Below are 20,075 nucleotides of genomic sequence, written 5' to 3'. Positions count from 1 at the left end.
GTCAGGCTGAGTCAGTGGGAGAGCAGGGACAGGACTGCCTAGAAGTGGGGCCTGCTGGATGTCCCTGCCTCCCTACCATCCCAGGAGCCCTCTTTGGTCTTCTGTTCAGAGATCGGTGACTTGACTCCTCCGCCAGTCTTGAAGCCCACTCCTCCAGTGGGGGGCTGTGTCTGATACTCCAGGCTGTGCCAGTAGTGGGGAAGGGAACGTGGGTGGGGCCAGGTGTCCCTGCCTCTCATCCTACCCCAGCTGCACCAGTTTTCCTTCCTTGCTCTGCAAACCTAACCTGGGGCCCAGCTCACCTCCCAGAGGCGAGTCTCCTCTGCAACTGTGCCAACACCTCCTGCCGAGATCGACAGGAGGCCTCCTCCCAGGCCTCTGTCCTTAGTGACTTTCTCTCCCTCTTCTACATCTCCTCCCCCACATGCAGCCAGAATGTACTTCCTGAAGCACGGAGCTGACCATCTCGTGAAACTACTCCAAAGCCTTTCGTGATTCCCATTGCATGCCAAATAAATTCCCAAGTCTTACATTGGTTCTCAAGGTCTCTCCAGACCAGTTTACTGATATGCCTGGGCTGTCCTCCACTCCCAGTCATGCCCTCGATGCTAGGACAGTAGATCAGCTATTGCCCCCTTAGATCACCAGGACTTTTTATGCCTTTGTGCTGTGGCCCACACTGTTCTCTGGCTTCTGATACTGAAGGCTGTGCCAATAGCTGGGGAAGGGAACGGGGGGCAGGTGGCCCTGCCTTCTCTGTCTGGCACCTTCCCTGTTGTTTTTCCAGGCCCAACTTAAATGCCCTACCCACATCACCATGGGCATCTTACCTCTAGAACCTCAAGGGGTCTTCACTCTCATTTCCCACAAACACTCCTTTCCCACTAGTCTAGGAGTTTCTCAAGGTCAGGGTCAGCGTCTGACTCACCCTGTGTCCTCACTGTTTATTCTGTGCCCAGAAAATAGGAAGCACTCAATAGATGCTGACTATGAGCTCTCTCTCACACAGCCACCGACCACCATGTTCTCACACCCGTTGCCTGCTTCTCACTTTTCAGGGGAGGAAACAGACCCACGGTGGAGGTTGGGGCCTGATGACATCAGAACCTAGGAGGTTGGCAATAAGCCATTCCCAGTTCTGAGCTCTTTCCTTGGAGGTCTGGATCCAGATTCTCACCCTCTCCAGGGGCTGTTTGACCTTCTCAGGCTCTCTTTCCCCCAGCAGCTTCACCCTCCCTACTTCCGCCCATGGCAGAGGGAGGACTGAGGAAGCAGACCTACCCCAATCCCTGGCTGACCTTGTCACAGGCCCCACAGTATCTGGAGGGGAACCCAGAGGGCAGAGGAGGGCAAGACTCCCCACAGCTGCCTGGCTCCCTGGGAAGTCACTCCGCCCAGCCTTTACAGTCATGGAAAGTATGCTTTTTGAAGAATTTTTAAAGACATCAGAACAGTCTCACGATAGAGTGAAATATAGGATGCTGACTTCCCCCAACATGTGTCCCCAGTTATTTAAGTCTATGTATCTATGAACACATGGATGAAATCCTGGGAGGATATACCCCCCCACCTCCACCCCCACACACAGAGTATTCACAGTGGTCATCATTAAACGCTTCCCCCCGGCTCTAGTCAGATGACAGGTGATTATAGTTATTTTTTCCTTGATTTCTAAATTGCCATTCTTGTCCAGTGAGGATGTGTCATTCTTAAAGTCAAAAGAATTCAATGAAATGTACTTTTTACCTCTCTCCATTCTGGGGAGTTCTGGGGAGTGGTGGTGGAGTTGGGGCTCAGTTCTGGGAGGTGTCTCAGTATTACTGGCCATACCCAAAGCAAGAAATAGGGAGGCCCAGAGGTCCCCAGCCCATTAAGCTGCCTGTACCCCAGGGGCAGTTTTGCTGGGACCAGGCTGTCTCATAATCTTCAAAGGACCTGGCAGGGTGCTGAGAGCTGTGGCACTGCCCGCCAGCCCCAGCTGGCACAACAGCCTCTGCAGTGGGCAGGAGGCCAGGCGGGGGTGGCAGGAGGATGAGGCCAGGCTGACTGCCGAGGAAGCTGCACCGCAGAGGGTGGACTGGTGGTTTTTAAAATAGGGGTGGGGAGGGGTCTCCTGGGGAGTGAGGGGCTGCTCTGAGGCTAAGGCACATGTAAGCATGGGGGCCTTGCTCCCAGCTCAACAGTCAGCCTGGGTAGTCTGAACCCAATCCCCTGCTCACCCCTGAAAGCCACAGTCCAGATGACAGGGAGTCAAGAGGGTTTGGCTCCTGAGGATGGAGTCATTGCCCTCCTGTGCAATGAGGGAGGGAGGAGAGGGGAAGGGGAAGGAACTGGGAGGTGGAAGCAGGCACTAAGTCACAGTAAGGAGCTAGGTTGGGCAAAAAAGCTGGGGTCTGGAACTCTTGGCCTGAGACCAGCTGAGGTTCATTGACCCCTCTGCTCCTGCGGGCCTCCTGCCCTCTCATTTATCTCTCTCTTCCCTCACTGGGCACCACCACTTCCCTGACCCTCTCCTCTTCTCTGAGCCCCTCTCCCAGTGAGCCCTTCCCACCCCCAGACCTTCTTCCCCTCATCCAGCTGCTCTCCACTCACCAAGCACCACCTGCTGAGGCTCTGCTCACTCCCTGAGCCTCCCTCACCCCACTGAGCCTCCTGCCTTCGGTGGGCACCCTCTCCCTGAGGCTCTCTCTCCTCATCACACCCTCCATACTATTGGAATTCTCCACCCTTTCACTGAGTTAAGATGTTGGAATTGAGAAAAACTTCATTTTTGCCCGGCTGCCCTTGCCTGCTCAGCCTGGGCAAGTCGTCAGACCAGCCCACCCCCTCTCTGGGGCCCTGTACTCTCACTTTAGAGCATCAGCTGCAAAATCCCTCTAGATCCCCAAGATTTCATGAATAAGCCACCACCACCGCACCCCTGCTGCTTTCCTGGATATGGAAGTTTTAGGACCTGGGCTTCCTGGACTCTGGCAGACAAGTCCAGGGGGCACTTCTCTGTGGAGGGCATCTTCAGTGTCTCCTCAAATCCTGGGTCAGAAAAGCTTGGTCATGCTCAAAAAGTGCTGGAGTCTTCAGATGAGCCACCAGGTCTCCAATTCATACTTTCTCCCGGTAGCCAACTCCCAACTTTATAGATGGGATGGACAAGTAAAATTTAAATCTCAGCTCCAAATAATAAATCACACCTCAAAACACTGGAGGTAACTGCTGCTTCTGCCAATAGAACCACACACTTCCCAATTTACGCTTTCATAAAACAGAGAGATCTTAAAATCTTGGTGCTGGCAGAGCCTTCGGGCATCATCTAGTCAAGCCTATCACTTTATAATTGAGGACACTGAGGCCCAGAGAAGGGACATGCTCAAGGTCATACAAGGAGCCAGGGGCAGCGATGGATCCAGAAAGGTCTTTGGACCCTCTCTGAGTCCTTTAGCTACTTCCACCATATGTCACTCCCATGCTCCTATCCCCACTGGCCTACAGTGTCCTGGTTGACACTTACCCAGGAGAGCCTGGAGAATTGAGGACAAAATGATGTGTGGAAGCCACACTGAGCTCCTTGAGGTGGCCTTGAGGTGCACCAAGAACTTGCTCTATGACCTTGGAAAAGTCACATCACTTCCAGGTCTTTACTCCTCTGTGAAAGACAGACAGTGGCACCTTTGGCACCAGGTTATGTGAGGATGAAATGCATGGGAAGTGACACATTGATGGCGAGGCTCAGGGTGTGTGTAGGAGTTAAGGAAGTGAGTGCGGCCCTTGTCTCCTCCACAGAGCCCCCTGACTGGCTGCTGGGATAAGAGGAGGTATGATTCCACCCCTGGGGGCAGTAGGAAGTGGGCAGAAGAAGAGAAAAGTGAGTAGGAGGGCTGACTTCAGCAGTGCTGGCAGTTGTTTGTGACCATGCCCCATCTCACAGTGAGAGCTAACTGTTCAGAAAGGAAGAAGCAGCTACCGGCTTGCCGAGGTCAGCAAGAGGCTGGCAGGCAGAGGAGGTGAGAAGTGGGTGCGGCAGTGAGCAGATGGGCCTGCCAGACCTGGACACCCTCTCGGGCAGGCATGATAGTGGTGGGCGTGGGCTGTGATGGGGACACTCAGCTGGCTAGCTCAAAGCACCACTCTGCCTCCAAACATCTCAGTGACCTTGGGGAGCCAGCCCTTCACTGCACTGCACACCTTTGTCCATGTGCCTCAGGATCCCCAGCTGGAAAGCTGGCACCATAAATCAAGAAACTGGCACTTGACTGGGATTGACATGAAGGCCCTAGAATAGGTCATCAGTTCCACACCTGCCTTAGGGAAGACAGCTTGAGAGGTTTCATGACCTTGGGAAAGTCACTCAAGTCTCATTTCACAGCTATGAAATAGGGGCAGTAATGGCTTCTTTGTGAACTTTTTGTGAGGATTAACTGAGTCACCTGTAGTATTGTACTTAGCATGGAGTCTGGTGTGAGACCCGCAAAAAAGTCCACCTCCTTTGGGAAGAGAAAGATGTTCTTCAAACTACTAAAACTTTTCCACCTTTATCCAGCTCCTCCTTAAGAAATTTTAATTTGCATTTCATTTACTAACATTCACCCAGCATTTTACAGCTTGAAAGCAGTCTCCCATGCATTATCTGGAATATTTCTTTGAACAAAGAAACACCATAGCAAAGTAGATATTGTTAACACAATGCCTGTTTTATGGATTGGAAAACAGGCTCAAAAGACAAAGATTTTGGGTCTACCCAAAGTCAGGTAGCTTAGATTTGAACGCATGTTTTTCAGACTTCAGAGTCCATGACTCCCTATCCATTCACTCTCACCTCTTAAAAACATCCAATCAACTCTTTACTCTTCAAGAATTCTCCTCCACCCCTCACAGGAGAGTGGGATGGGGCAGAAAGTTAAGGAACCAAAAGGCTGGTGTTGTGTGGGAGCGGTTTCCTTGTCAGCCCAGGCCTATTTCTGGCTGAGGAAGGATTTGACACATGCTGGGGTCATGACCTTATGATGCCCTCTGGACAGAGAAACTCTCCAGCCCCTGCCCAGCACCCCATCAAAGTACCTTCTCTTGACACAGGACAAAATATTATCCCAGGCTTTCTGATGCCAGAAATGGATGAGTGGGTGAGGTCTCGGGGGAGTGAGAAGTTATGGCTGGGAAGGTAGGACATAGACATCAGAGCCCCAGGTCAGACCTTCTCTTGCTCTGCCCCAAATCCATCCCCACAACAGACCTGCTGCCAGAAGTAGGAACTGCAGGTTTTGACACTGTCCAGGCAGGATCCCTGGGAGGGAGGGGGAGGAGAATTCAAGGCAGAGACTGCGTCTCTTCTCTTCTCTCTCCTTCATACCAGGAATTTGCTCTGGGGTTGGGCCCATTCTGAGCTCCAGAAACTCTCCCTGAGCATACAGAGAAGCCACAGAGAACCCCCCAACACACAACACACCTTTAAACTTGTACTGGCGATTTTTCTCTTCTGTGTCCTCTATCCTCTTTCCAGTACGAGAGTAAATGCCATCCTGTGTGAGACCCAGTTTTCATTGCCAGCTCCTGCCTCTCCAGGGGCATTTGGGCAGCTGGGAAAGGGGCCAGACTGTCTCCTATACTTCCACCTCCTGCTGGACAGAAGCCCAACCTTCAAGTAGGGGCCTGCTTCCTCCACCCTTCCTGTTGACCAGCATCTCCACGGGGTTCTTGTATTGATCTCTCCCCTTCCCTGGGGATCAGGTCCTTCTCCTCAATCGGAGAAGGGCAACTGGACTGCGGTTGGGAGCCCCTTACCATCCTCATGGACTGGCCCATGGTCACTGATGCCCAAAAGAATCTTACCCATGATCCCCGCAGGGTTCTCACTTTCTCCATCCCTTTCAGCAAAATGAACAACGTTCCCCAGGTGTTTCTCACCCCTGAATAGACACTCTAGCAGTCACCCGACACCAACCCTCTGCTCAGGGGTCTGTGGACCCTGAGCTCCAGCCCGGCTGGGGAGGCCCGAGGTTCAACCCACCCTAGCCCCTCTGAGAAATGCCCCCGCCCCACCAGGAGCGCTCACCTCCCCGCTGACCGCCGCGCTCCGCTGGGAGCTGGAGCCAGGCCCTCCGACCCCGCTTGTTCCTGCCGCCTCCGGGTGGCCTTCTGGGCTCGAGAGGCAGGGCAGCTTCTGGGCCCCCGCGGCCCGGCGCCCTCCGTCTCCCCGCGGGCACCGCCGCCGCCGATTGCTGAAATGCTGGACAGCGCACCACCATGGAGGCAGCCTCCCTGCCCGCCCGCCGGCCAGAGCGGCCCTCTCCCCACAGCGCCCTCTGCAGGCCTGGAGGGCCGAAAGCAGACGCGGCCAGACACCCGGCGTTGGGGACTCTTCAGAGCAGAGAATGTCTACTTCACCCTTGCAGGTGGGGAAACGAGAGTCCCCGGGAGGCTCCCGGGGCAAGAGAGGTTATCAATTTGGAGCTGGCAATGGAACACGGTATCCTGAGTCCTCTCGGGGACACGGCACAGCGGTGTTTAAGCGCAGATCCGACGAGGAGACGGGCCTCCAGACATGGTGCATTCTGGCGGGCCGTCGGAGGCGAGGTGGTGGTGGGGGACATCGTAACTGGAGAGGATTTTGAGAATGGAATCGCACCACTTTTGGGGGTGCTGAGCTGGGCTTCTGGAGTTTACTGGAGTTCAAGTTACCCTTCGGTTACTCTCTTGGCGACCTTGGGTAGCTTGTCCGTCCTGCAGCTCTGCCCCACTTTCCTATCTGAACACTGAGCTGAGTGGAGGAAATTCAAGCGTGGGGTTAGGTCCGGAAGGCCCAGACATCTTTCCCTAGTGGAAAGGAGGAGGGACATCTAAGCTTTGCTTGGAGTCACCAGCGGTGACCCAAGGCTTGTGGTTGTCTCGGGGAGCAGGGCTGGGAATCCAGGAGCCCAGGGTGAGGCAAGTGAGGCACCTGGGGAACTGATATTTAAAAGACAATTGCGGGGCCTCCCCGGTGGCGCAGCGGTTGAGCGCTGGGTTGCGAAGCTGCCCGCGGCCTCTGCGGCGCCGGTTCGATCCCCGGCTGCTCCCCGGCCCCGGAGAAGGATTCCACATGGTGCGCAGACCTCTCCTGCCGCCCGCTGCTCCCCTCAGCAGTGTACTTCGGTCCTTCTGCCTGCTCTGCTCCCCGCTCTGGCTCTGGTGAATTCTCTCACCCTCCCGCGCTTCTGACTGTACCCAGTGCATGTATAAACAAAACAAACAAACAAATATAATAAATAAATAAATAAAAACATGCCTCTATAAAAAAAAATAAATAAAATAAAAGACAATTGCAAGACATTAAGTTATCCCTGCATGTACTGAGTATGTCTGCTGTGAGTGTGTGTTTGTGTGTGTGTGCATCTGTTTCTGCATTCTTGTCTGGAGTCTGTGTGTATCAGTGTCTGTGTGTGCCCTCCTCCCCATACCCCTTCTTTTCCCCACGTTTATTCACCTACGTGTGTGTGTGTGTGTGTGTGTGTGTGTGTGTGATTGTGATCCTGGCACTGCAGGTCCATCTTGCCTGTGAAACAAAGCTTGGGGTGGGGGAGAAGGAGAGCCTACAGCAGCAGCAGCTGCCATTACTAGAGCCCCATAGCCCCAGGGGCGGCCCCTCTGTCCGTCTCCTGCCTTCTGGCTGCATGAATATTTCATCTGCTGGGGCCTTGGGCTGGTATAGAAGCAGTGTGCTTGCTCCCCCCTGCCTGGGAGGGGCTGCTCCCTTTGCTGGACTGAGCTGGGTCTCCCAAGGCAGAGCAGGGAGTAGACAGATCAAGTGCTGGGAGAGGCCCCCCTAGAGGGCCTGCCAGCCTCTCTTGTTTGGGAAGCCAAGCCAGAGTGGTTGCAGGGACCCTGGGGAAGGCCAGAGGAGGTACAGGGACGGGCATCCTCTCAGAGTGAAGCCCATTCTTTAAATGTAGTCAGCTGATTTTATGAAACTTCCCCTGATTGACCTGGTTCCTGACCAGCTTGTCTCACCTCTGTTTGGGACTAGTGCTCAGCAACACTTTGCCCTAGCTGGGTACACCTCCTCCTGCCTTCCCCTTGTGCATCTCTCTAGCTCCTGTCCCTATGACTTCACAATGGAAGCTCTGCAGGGGAGAGAGGCCTGCAAGCAATCAAGCCTCCCCTCTAATGTTGGGTACTCTATTCTGCTAGACATGATGGAGGTGCCCTGGAAGCCTGGGCAACTCTCAGTCCTAGAAGCCCCCTCACCCTGCACTCCCTTGCTGTGGCTCAGAGGAATAAACCTCTATCTTGGTTTCCCTACCTGTCTGTTAATTATTCAAAAAGGACTCCTTCACTTGTGTTACTCATTACAACACATGTCATCACCATCTGCAGGTTTTCTCTGTTTGCCCTTCTGGGTCCATTCTCTGCCCTGCTCTGCCTTGCTCTGGGCCTGACTTCTTAGGGCAATTTCCCAGGCTGTCTTGCTTTTGGCTTCTAATTGGGCTCATCCAAGGAGAAGTGTCACCAAGATAATGAAGGTTGAAAAACATAAGTTAGTTATTTATTCCCCTGCTGAGTTTCTCTCCAGCTTTGGTCCAGCAGTCCCTTGTCTACAGCGCCAGGTCTTCCAGCCAAGCTCTGGCATGAAGTTCCCCGCTGTGGCACTTCAGGCCTGGAGGTGGTAATGACTCCCACTGGGTTATAAGTCTCTGGGTGCTTGCCTGTCTCTTGTTGGTCTCTTCACATTTGCCCACCTGCACCTCTGTGCAAAGCTTTCTTCAGCTGAGCCTCTGGAGATACCACTTCATTTGTCTACTTCATTCTGGGTCCCGGAAACCAAACCCTCTCTCAAGTCCGGTGTCTAAGTCAGAATGCTGTGAGTCCTGGAAATCTTTAATTCCCCCTTCTCCCTACAGATTGTCCACCTCCTAAAACTGTGGCTCTTGGGCCTCCCCAGTGGCGCAGTGGGTTGAGCGCAGTGCTGTGAAGCCTCAGTGCTGTTCGCAGCCTCTGTGGTGTGGGTACGATTCCCGGCTGGCCAAGGAGATACCCACATGGTGCTGCAGACCTCTCCTATCATGCCCGCTGCTCCCCTCAGCAGTGTATTTCAGTCAGTCTGCCTGTTCTGTTCCCTACTCTGTCCCTGGTGAATCCTCTCACCCTCCTGCACATCTGGCCTATACCCAGTTCTTGTATAAAAGTAAATAAATCTTAAAAAAAAAAAGCTGTGGCTCTTCTTCACCCCAAGGGTGCCCCAGACCTTGGCCCCAGATCCCTGCCTCCTGCCTTCCTCCTCACATTCACCCTCCCCTGGAACATAATCCCTCCAACAGCCCTTGATCAATGAACCCTTCCAATACCTCTCCATATAAAATACCACCTCCTCACTCAGCACTATTTTCCCCTCTTATCCTCCTTACTTTTTTTTATTGTGGTAAAATATACATCACATAAAATTTGTCATTTTAACCATTTTAATGGTATAGTGCAGTGGTATGAAGAATATTCACACTGTTGTAAAGTCAGCACCCAAACTCAGACAGAAACTCTGTGCACATGTAATTCTAATTCTCCAGTTCCTGCTCCCCAGCAACCCCCATTCTGCTTTCTGTGTCCGTGACTCTGACTACTGTAGGTCACTCACGTATGTCAGCTCCTACAGTCTTTGTCTTTTTGTGACTGGTTTATTTCACTGAGCATACTTTCCTCAGGGCGCATCCACACTGAAGAATGTGTCAGATCATCTTTCCTTATTAAGGATGAGTAATAGTCCATGGTATGAATAAACCACGTTTTGATCATGCATTCATCCATCAACAGACTTTTGGGTTTTCTTCACTTTTGACTGTTGTGAGTAATGCTGCTATGAACATGGGTGTGCAAACACCTGTTTGAGTGCCTGCTTTCATATCTTTTGGAGTCTATATCCAGAAGTGGAATTATTGGATTATGTGGTAATTCTGTGTGTAAGTCTTTGAGGAGCTGCCATGCTGTGGCCCCACTGCTCTGATGGCACCAGCAGTGCACAAAGGTTCTGATTTCTCTGCGTCCTGGTTAACACGTGTGTGTGTGTGTGTGTGTGTGTGTGTGTGTTTTTTAATAATAGCCATCCTAGTAGGTGTGAAATGGTGTCTCTTTTTGACCTTGATTTGCATTTCACTGATGATCAGTGAAGCTGAACATCTATTCATGTGCTCATTGGCCTTTGTCTATCTCCTGTGGGCTACACTCCCTTATTTTTACCTTATCATTCCCGACCTCCCTCCTGTCATAGTAAGCATCCACTTGTGAAATTAAAATAATTCTTTTTTCTGTTTTCACACCCTAAAACTTGAGCTCTTGTGAGGGCAAAGACTTTGCTCATGGCTGAATTCCCAGCTCCAGCACATAGTACATGCTGATGAATGTCTGAATGCTTCCCTTGGTGTTTTCCATCTTTGCCTGGCCTCACCAGCCAAACTGCTGTCTGCCTTCAATTCTGCCATTTGTATTATGAGAACAACGCTGCCGGGACCAAGCCTTTCCAGAGTGGACACTGGCCCCAGCTTCGGATTCAGGACCCTGGAGTGGACTCACGCTCTCCATTCCTCCCATGTCCCCTGTCTCCTCCCCCCTCAGTCCCTGCCTCCCCCACTGGCTGTTGTATCTGCTGTTCTCCAGAGGTAGCAAGTTTTCCTACTTCCTTGTTCTTCAACACTCAGCTTCAGGGTGTACTCCCCTTCCAGGTGCCCACCTCCCTAGGTACCTGGCCAGCCTGCCTGGGTCTCATGCTTGGAAGTGCGAACAGGAGATGCCCTGTGATGAGAAGACAGACCGCATCCGGTTGGTGTCCTCCACGCAGCAGAGCTACCCGCCCAGAGAGAGGCTTACAGTGACCTCGACCTCAGAATTGACCCTGCCCCTTCTCTCTTATTTTGCCCTCTCTGCCACCCTCACTGTGCCATCCTATCCTGTCTGGAACATGAACTCCGTGAAGGTGGGGCTGGGTCATGCCTATGTCGGTTGTTTCCCACACCAGTAGGGGAGGCAAGAATCGCTGCTTATTGAATTGAGTGGTCAGGTTTCTTACCTCCAAGCTGACTTTTTTCCTTTCCCTACTTCCCCCCTCTCCAGACCTCACACAGTTTGCTCCGCTCCCTTTTCCCTTGTCTCTTTCCCTTTATTTTTCTGTATGATGTGATTTAGACACGGCCTTGGGGGCACTTGGCCTTCACATCAGTTCTTCTCTGATGCCTCTCAAAGTGCTCCCATACCCTCCGCACAGGAGCCACCTTAAGTGTGGGTCCACTCTAAGCCTCCCTCCAGACCTGCTCTGATGGTCCCTCCCGATCTGCTCTAATGGTTGCTGTGTAACAAATACTCACAAACTTAATGACTCAGAACAGCCATCATTTTATTATATCTCACAAGTTTGTGGGTGAGGTTGGTCAGGTGATTCTTCTGCTTCTTGGGGTGTTCAATGGGGTCACCACGCAATATTCCTTTCATGAACAGCTAGTGGACTGGAGGGGCTGGGCTGCCCTCAGTCACATGTCTGGGGCCCTGGGCAGCAGGGAGAGGGCTGGAGGGCTGGACTCAGGGCATCCTGTCTCCTGCAGTACTCACAGCCTCTCCATGTGGTCATCAGACTTCTTACAGGGCAGCTCAGGGCACTAGAAGCAAGAGTCCCAAAAGAGAGGAAGTAGAAGCTGCCACCCTCACAAGGCTTAGAAGATCTAGAAGGCACGACATCACTTTCCTCATTTTCTGTTGGTTTAAGCAATTTCAGGGCTCACATCATTTGAACTAGTGCTCCTCTCTATCAAAGGTGGAGGCATAGATCCTACCTCCAGTTAGGAGGAAGATCAAGGATTTGGTGATCTTCTTCAATCTGCCATGCCCACCGAGTCACACGTTGGGGGGGCCAACCCACAAACATGCTCCTGAACTTGAAGAATCAGTGCCTCACCCCCTGGGCTGTTCCCTGGCCCAGCATGCCTCACAGTCCCAGCACCATGGGCTTAGGGCTGTCAACCCCATCTCAACCCAACTCATTCAACAGCCCCTTCCTTCACCCACCTCTCACAGCCACACGCTGACACACGTGGCATGGACACAGAGCATGGCAGGACGTGGGCTTGCAAAGTCAGCAGGCATTTGCCAAAGAGACGGCATGAGACGCACGGTGGGTGTTCCATCACTGCAGGATCCTGCTCTCACTGGAGAGAAAGGCCTGGAACTGGAAGACCAAAATAGTTCCTTGAACCTTAACTCCAGGGGACATTGTACAAGCCACCCTGGGCATGCAGATAAGAGGTGACGCCATGAGGCCACCTGGACTCGTTGGCTTTTTTTTTAAATTATTTATTTATGCATACAAGAACTGGGGTACAGGCCAGAAGTGTGGGGGTTGAGAGGATTCACCAGAGACAGAGTGGGGAACAGAACAGGCAGACTGAAATGCACTGCTGAGGGGAGCAGTGGGCGAGTCAGGAGAGGTCTGCTGCACCATGTGGGTCACCTCCCTGGCTGGGGGATTGAACTCATGCTGCAGTGGCTGCAGATAGCTTCATTGGTTGCATCTTAACCCCTTGCACCACCAGGGAGGCCCCTTGTTGGACTTCTAAAAAGTAAAAACAAGGAGTGCCAGGTGCATTCTCCTTGGATGGCGGTAGACCTGGGGCTCTGAAGGCATCTCCACTGCAGGTGAGAGGGGGATGGATCAAGCGCACACCACCCTCCCCTGCAACCCTCAGGATCTACTGCAGCATTCTGGGAAGTATTCCTGGAAGGCTGTTCTTGATCTGGGCCCAAAGGGTGGGGAGGACGTGGAGTGTACAGAGTCAGACCCAAGTCTTAAGCCCCAGCGCACTGCTTACTGATCATGCAGGCCAGGGCAGGTGACCTAAGCCTCACTGAGCGACAGTTGCCTCATCTGTCAAATGTCTCTGAGGGTTGTCACAAGACATCTGGCAAGTCCTCTTTTCCTAATTATTATGGAACCTTTTGTGGTCATAGCCTGGAGGGAACTGGTGATGCAAGGTGAAAGGTCAGTGATGCTCTCCTGCCTTTTATCTGGAAAATAACAAAACCCGTCCCTCCCTTGTCCTCTGCCTTAACTCTTTGCCTGGCCTCTCTCTCTCCCCACTCCCTTCCCTGTGGCCTGGGTGCTGACTTTTGCCCTGCACCGTGCAGGGTTCAGTCTGCATTCAGGGACCCCACGGCCTCTCTCTGTGCCTCTCTGCTGGGCCGGTCCCCGGCCTCTCCCTCTCTGTTTCCTCCCCTCCTCCCAGCATATCACGCTCTCTTTCTCTGTGCAGAGCCTGGGAAATTGAGGAGTCCCTTGTGGCAGATGGGCAGGGCTGACCTTGAAGCAGATCTTTAATAAAAAATGAGCCAAGGCGGCAGCCTCCCCCGCTCCCTCCCCTGCGTTCCCATCTTCCCTCTTAGCCCCCTGCTCTCCCCTCCCACACTTGCAAATCTGCCAAGAGGGACATTGCTCTGGGTTAAGCATTGCTCTCATTAGGCTCTTTTGGAGGGTGCAAATCCCTGGATGTGGGCAGGAGAGGGGAGGGTGCTTTATGGAGACCAGGGGAGTGGTGTAGGAAGAGAAGGGCTGCGAAGTCCTGCCTGCTTCTGCCTTAGAGCTTTTCATGAGAGCCCACCCCTCAGGGCTCACCACTGTCCCCAGGTATCAGATCCCACTGGTGGCTGGAGGCCATCCTAGGCTGCAGTAGGGGCTGTCATGACCAGGGGAACTGGGAATCCAGGTCCCTATAGACTCAAGTCCCACTTAGCCTGGGCCCAGGAGTGAAGGTGATCCATACTTTGATACTGCTGAATCCCAGTGATTGTTTATTCTCATTACCGCTGATCTTACCCTGAGTCTGTGAACTGGGGATTTCATCCCAGCTCACAGACGAGGACTTTGAGAATCGAAGTTCAGAGTTTCCCTCAGCCCCTTAGCCCCTAGGTGACCCAGGCAACTATCTGCCAGACCCAAAGTCAAGTTTGCCCTTGAATCACTGGAGCCCTGGGCCTTGTCCTGACTGGGGCACACTCACTGAGCCTGGGACCCATCCTGGTCCTCAAATGTGGGCCCTGTGGGAGGAACAGAAATCCTAAAACCAGCTCATCAATTTCTTGGCACCTCAGTACATCCTCTTCTCTCCCTTTTGGAACCCCAGTGCCTGAATGCCCCTGAGTTGTCCCCATGGTGGGTGCATGACTAGCCCAGCCCTTATGCCTTGAATGGGTCTTACAGGTATGTGAGAGGTTAGATATGTGTTTGGATGAGTGGGTCTAGTGTGTGTGAGGCGTTTATGTGTGGGAGGTAAATGAGAGAATGAATAACTTAGTAAGGAGTCACTAAGGAGGAATAAGGAGTCACTCAAATGGATAAGAGAAGGAAGCATTGAGTCGGTGGACTCTGCCTCCCAGGCAACCAGAGGCAGGAGGAAAGAGACTGTCTTTTCTGGGTTCTCCCTCCCCACGAGGCCCACTTGGACAGAGATATTTACCAAATGTTCATATTGCCTTTCGAAAGTGGAAAGTTGTCAATGGAGCCGGAATGTCCATCCAAGGACTACATCCCCCAGCATCCCTTGCATGTAGATAGGCCATGTGACTAATTCTCCCCAATGGAATGTAGACAGAAGTGACATCTTGGAAGATGTACTTAAGAAGCAGGTGTGGGCCTCCCTGGTGGCACAGCAGTTGAGCACTGGGTTGCAAAGCTGCCCGCAGCCTCTGCAGCGCTGGTTCGATCCCCGGCTGCTCCCCGGCCACCGGAGGAGGGTCCCGCATGGCGCGCAGACCTCTCCTGCCGCCTGCTGCTCCCCTCAGCAGTGTACTTTGGTCTTTCTGCCTGCTCTGCTCCCTGCTGGCTCTGGTGAATTCTCTCACCCTCCCACGCTTCTGACTGTACCCAGTGCTTATATAAATAAATAAATAAATCTTAAAAAAAAAAAAACTTAAAAAAAAAAAAAAAGAAGCAGGTGTGTCCTCTCTCCTCTCTCTTTCCCCAACTGCTGACAGTATGCACAAGACTCCAAAGCCCTAGGAAAGGGAGAGAGCGAGCCAGGAGATGGAAGGAACCTGAGTCCCTGAATCATCATGTGGAAGAGAGCTGTCCACTGACTGGTAACAGCATAGGACTGTTAGAGAATAAGGTAATAAACAACGTTAAGCTACTGACATTCAAGAGCTGGTTGTCATAATAACTGTCTTTGTTTTAGCAGGGCCCTAACATACACTCACAGAAGCTCATTCTCCAGTGTCAAACCATATCTGGGCAGAGGTTTCCTACAGTTTGAGTCATGCAACTTAGCCCTGAAATCATGCAGGTAGGGGCAGTGAAGACCGTCCTCAAGCATCTGTGATGAAGGCCAGTCAGGTCCCTCACCCCGTGTCAGTGGAGGTGCGGCAGGGAGAGGGGAGCACAGACAACATGACTTCAATTTTCTCCTTACTTCTCAGAGTTCAGGGAGGAGTTAATGTTGCTCCTGAATTGGGGAAGGGACTCAGATGTTGGGGGTTAAAGTAACTAATAAGGGCCTCCTTGGTGGCGCAAGGGGTTAAGCACCGCACTATGAAGCAATCTGCAGCCTCTGCAGCACGAGTTCGATCCCCAGATGGCCAGGGAGCTGACCAACATGGCACAGCAGACCTCTCCTGTCTCACCCGCTGCTCCCCTCAGCAGTGTATTTCAGTCACTCTGCCTGTTCTGTTCCCCACTCTGTCTCTGGTGAGTCCTCTCACCCCCCGCATCTCTGGCCTGTACCCCAACTCTTGTATGCTTGAATAAATAAATCTCTAAAAAAAAAAACACGACAAACTTAATCTACAGCGTTAGAAATCGGACGATACTGGCTATCCGTGGGAAGTGGTGATGAGAAAGGACCCATGGAGGGCCAGTAATGGTCTGTCTCTTGATCTGTCTGTTGGGTACATAGGTGTGTGTGATTTGCGAAAATTCATTGAGCTGTACATGTAGATTTCTGTATGTATATTATATTCCAAGAAAAAAAATTAATGCCCAGGAAAGGGAGTGAGGGTGAGGCAAGAAAAAGATGAGAGGAGATGGAATGGGGGCAAGGGGAGAATGTTGGCAGAGAGACAAAAGGAGGTGTGTGCGTGGGGAAGCCCTGCCCCTTTTCCTGTGGCTGTGGCCCAACACGTGCGTCCCCGTTTTTCTTGGCAGGTCATCATAGCCATAACCCCACACCCTTTGTCCTTCCATCCAACCCTAGGTACCTACTGTGTCCAGGAAGAATCCAGGCTACTCTGGCATGGGGACCCTCACCCCCGAGGAATATAGAGCGAGCTCTCCTTGGAGACCTGGAATAGCAACCTGGGTCCCTGGGTCCTGACCAGGATGGGGCACACAAGAAGGAGGGCCGGGTGGGGGGAGGGATGGCAGCTGAAGCTGCCTTGGCGGGTGTGACCCAGTTTCATCTCCAGCATCCATCTGCCAGCAGAATAGATTCCAGGCACCTGAATCCAACGCACAAGACTACACAGCACACACTCGCACCAGATTCACACATCTGACGTATGTCATGCACATGCTATGTGTGCTAAGTGCCCCCACACTTTATACACACCCCAAACACACACACTCATGAGCATACCACACCTCATTTAGACCTGTTCTACCCAGATGTCAGTCATACACCACGTTACACAACTCCTAATATACACAGCACACACACACTCCCACCACTTGGGCGCCACACGTGCATCCATGCACAAAAACACACAACACATGAGCCCTGGCACAGAGGTGGCTATGGGGTGCACACCCTCACTGAGCTGCACTCTAGGCACCCAGAGGCAGGAGTGGATCACTCCATGGGGTCCTAACGTGGGTCTCTTCCTGATCCTTTACTGACTATTCAGTGGCCTTAGGGAAACCTTCTCTAAGCTGCAGAAACCCCCATCTTGCATGGAAGGACAGATACCTCAGATCTTTGCAGGGATCTGCTAGAGCCCCAGGCCTTGGCCCAGCTGGGGTACAGCCAGAGTGAACTGGGGCAGAGCTGGATGGCAGAGCCAGGTGGGAGCCCCAAGGGGGGCTCCAGGGGCCTTGGACTACCAACCTCTCCTGCCTCCCCTAACAATGGCACACTAACAAAAAGCCTCCCGATGCACTGCCAGCTGCAGGGCCTCCTCCCCCGCCCTGCTTTAATTGCTCCTTCAGGGACCCCACTGGCTGGATTTGCCTCTAGACCCAGAGGCCAGCTCAAGACAAAGCCAGAGTCTGGCCCTGCACTTTTCTCAACCCCTGCTTCTTTATCTCTGCCTCCTCCCTGCAGACCCTACCCCCAGACTGGAGCAGCCCACTGAGCCCCAGGAGGGCCCCTGAACTTCTTCTGAGGAAATCACTGGCACCATCCCCATTTATTGAGTGCCTACGGGTTGCTGTGGACTTCATCCTCTCGGCGGGCCTGAAAGTGGGCTTATCGCCTCCATTTCACTGGTAAGGCTGAGACTCAGAGAAGTTAACTGAAGCTCAGTGCCGTGGTGGGGAGGAGGTCTGGGGTCTGGAGTGAGGTGACCTCTGGTTGGCCCTTACTAGTCTCATCTTCCAGCCAGTCCTCCCAGACTACTGCAGTCAGCCTGGACCCTTCCTTCTGGAAGGTTCTGTTGCATGGACAAGCATGGAGTCAAATTCATAGTGTAGTACCACACCACTGAAACTCCCGCAAAAGCAAATTCTGTTCTGTCTCCAGTTTTGCTCCGCCCAGAACCTTCTGTGCTGTTATTTCCTTTAACTCTTTACAGCTGCTTCATTTGTGCTCAGCCTGGTGGTGAGCAAGGCTGCCTAGGAAGTGGCAGTCCGGATGTCCTGGTTTCTAACATTTAGACAGTCATCAAGATAAATGTGCCCAAATCATGTTGACTCTCTCTGCAGAGACCTGGCTCACCCCCAGCATGGGCCATGTCCTCTGCCAGCCTAGCAGAGCTCCCCAGCACCACGCACCTTCTCCTATCCCCCTTGGCCTGCCCCACAGCTGTTGGGACAGCTCCTCCCCTCCCACAGCTGAAGACCCATTTTTCTCCCCACCTCTCCAACAGGTTTCAGTTGCCTCAGGTCCCGCTCCCCAATTGCTGTAGGCAAGGTCACATGACTCAAGCCTCAGTTTGTGAATTGTCTCCAGATCACAGCCATGCCCAGCAGGTGCCTGGCATAGAGTAGGGGTTCCTTAGAGGTGCTAGAGTTACTCTGGCTCATGTTGGGCTGGTGCTGGCTGGCTCAGCAGCCCCTGTTTTCCTGCTCGTGACAGGACTCCTCAGCATGAGGAGGCAGATGTGGGGGTTATGGGTGAGGATGCCTCTGTGGTGCAAACACAGGTACTTCCTGGTTTGTAAGGGGCAGCAGCTGGGTGCCAGGGTCTCAAAGCCCCCCTCTTTCCTGATCCAGCTCTATACCCTGAGCCCCAACACACACACAAACCCCATCCACATCCACACAACACACACATTAGACATGCATCTACATGTACATCACACACCACACCACATGCACAGACCACACACTGCGTGCCTCACATATGCCCTCCACAGCACACATGCCTCCACACATACACCACACCACACAGATACACACCCACACATGGCCCAGCCACACATCACACACACCTCACAGATGTACACCCACACCACATCCGCACACCACACACGGCATACCACATGCACTCTACACATTCCCACACATGTATCACATGTGCCCCAGATACACACACCACACCTCCCCACACCACAAATACACCACACACAACATATGCATACACCACACAACCACACATATACCACACACCAGGTGTATATAATACACACAACACACACGTATCCTGCCCCCCCCAACAACACATATAAACACAAATCACATGCACCACAGACACCACACACCCAGAATCACGCCAGCCTGTGAAAGGAGCATTACCAATCCTGACCCCAGCCCCAGCCAGGCACCCTCCCTCCCTGGCTGGAGGGGAGTTAACCTAATTACTGGTCTTGGGCTGCCTAGCATGAGGCTCTCAGCCTGGCTGGGAGAATATTAAAACCAGCAGGAGCCCAGGAGGGAGAGAGAAAGGCAGAGCAGAGTTATTTTTAGGCACCAGAGGTGGGGTTTGCAGTGGAGCCAGGCTGGTGGCGTAAGGAGAGGGCATCAGAATGATGGAAGCTCAGCGCAGGGGCAGGGAGATGAGGCCACCGGACTGTGGCTTCTCCTAAAGGGAACCAGAGACATGGGGGTGGGGGGGGGCTCCCTGGAAGGGGGAAGAAGGCCAAGGGAAGGAGAGGGACTTGCCATGACTTCCCATCAAAATATCCAACTCAGCTGTGTTGCCAGCTGGGGAGAATCTGAAGTATCTTTAAAATGGGGAGATTGGGCCTCCCTGATGGTGCAAGGGGTTAAGCACCGCACTATGAAGCAATCCGCAGCCTCTGTAGCATGAGTTCGATGCCCGGCCGGCCAGGGAGCAACCCACATAGCGCAGCAGACCTCTCCTGTCTCGCCCGCTGCTCCCCTCATCAGTGTATTTCACTCAGTCTACCTGTTCTGTTCCCCACTCTGTCTCCGGTGAATCCTCTCACCCCCCATATCTCTGGCCTGTACCCCAGCTCTTGTATGCATAAATAAATAAATCTTAAAAAAAATGGGGAGAAGGCTCTGGTGGTCTAACTGTCCCTCCTAGACACACACACACACACACACACACACACACGGTGGGAGCAGGAGGTGCTCCTCAGTGAGACCTTTGAGAGCAGCTGGGCAGTGGCAGGGACTGTGACTTCTGGGGCACACCAGTCCCTCTGTGATTACCTGGTACCCTCCATTCAGGCCTCTGGTCTGGGGTCCATGCCCCCTTCCACCTCTATGGAGTGCCACAAAGATCTTACTTCCTTGTAGGGTGCATAGCAGGAACACCTCTCCCCAGCCCCTCCAGGAGCACATAAAGACAGGGCCTGTGAGCACAAACCCAAGAAATCCAAGGGTCTGCCATCAAGAAGCTGCAGGGAAAACTGCACCTGACAGCCTTGGGTTCCAGTTCCAGCGCCATTTACCTACTGTGTAACCTTGAACAAGTCATTCAACCTCTCTGGCTGTTCATTCCTTTGATTGTAGAAAGGAAATGCTA

The 20,075-nt window shown here is 52.9% G+C and overlaps 1 protein-coding gene across 1 annotated transcript in view; it reads right to left on the bottom strand.

Moving 5' to 3' along the window:
* The window catches only part of SRRM3 (serine/arginine repetitive matrix 3), a gene marked incomplete at its 3' end in the record, with an annotated part of 43,685 nt that extends 37,593 nt beyond the window's left edge, over positions 1 to 6,092 (bottom strand). Inside the window, exon 1 of the mRNA XM_084251035.1 lies at positions 6,044 to 6,092. The remainder of the gene's footprint in view (positions 1 to 6,043) is intronic.
* Between the last annotated feature and the right edge of the window lie 13,983 nt (positions 6,093 to 20,075).

The sequence above is a fragment of the Talpa europaea genome (assembly GCF_964194135.1).
Source record: "Talpa europaea genome assembly, chromosome: 12".
In the NCBI taxonomy this organism is placed as follows: Eukaryota; Metazoa; Chordata; class Mammalia; order Eulipotyphla; family Talpidae; genus Talpa; species Talpa europaea.
The sequence above is the reverse complement of the archived record's forward strand: the minus strand, read 5'-3'. Positions and strand labels throughout refer to the sequence as shown.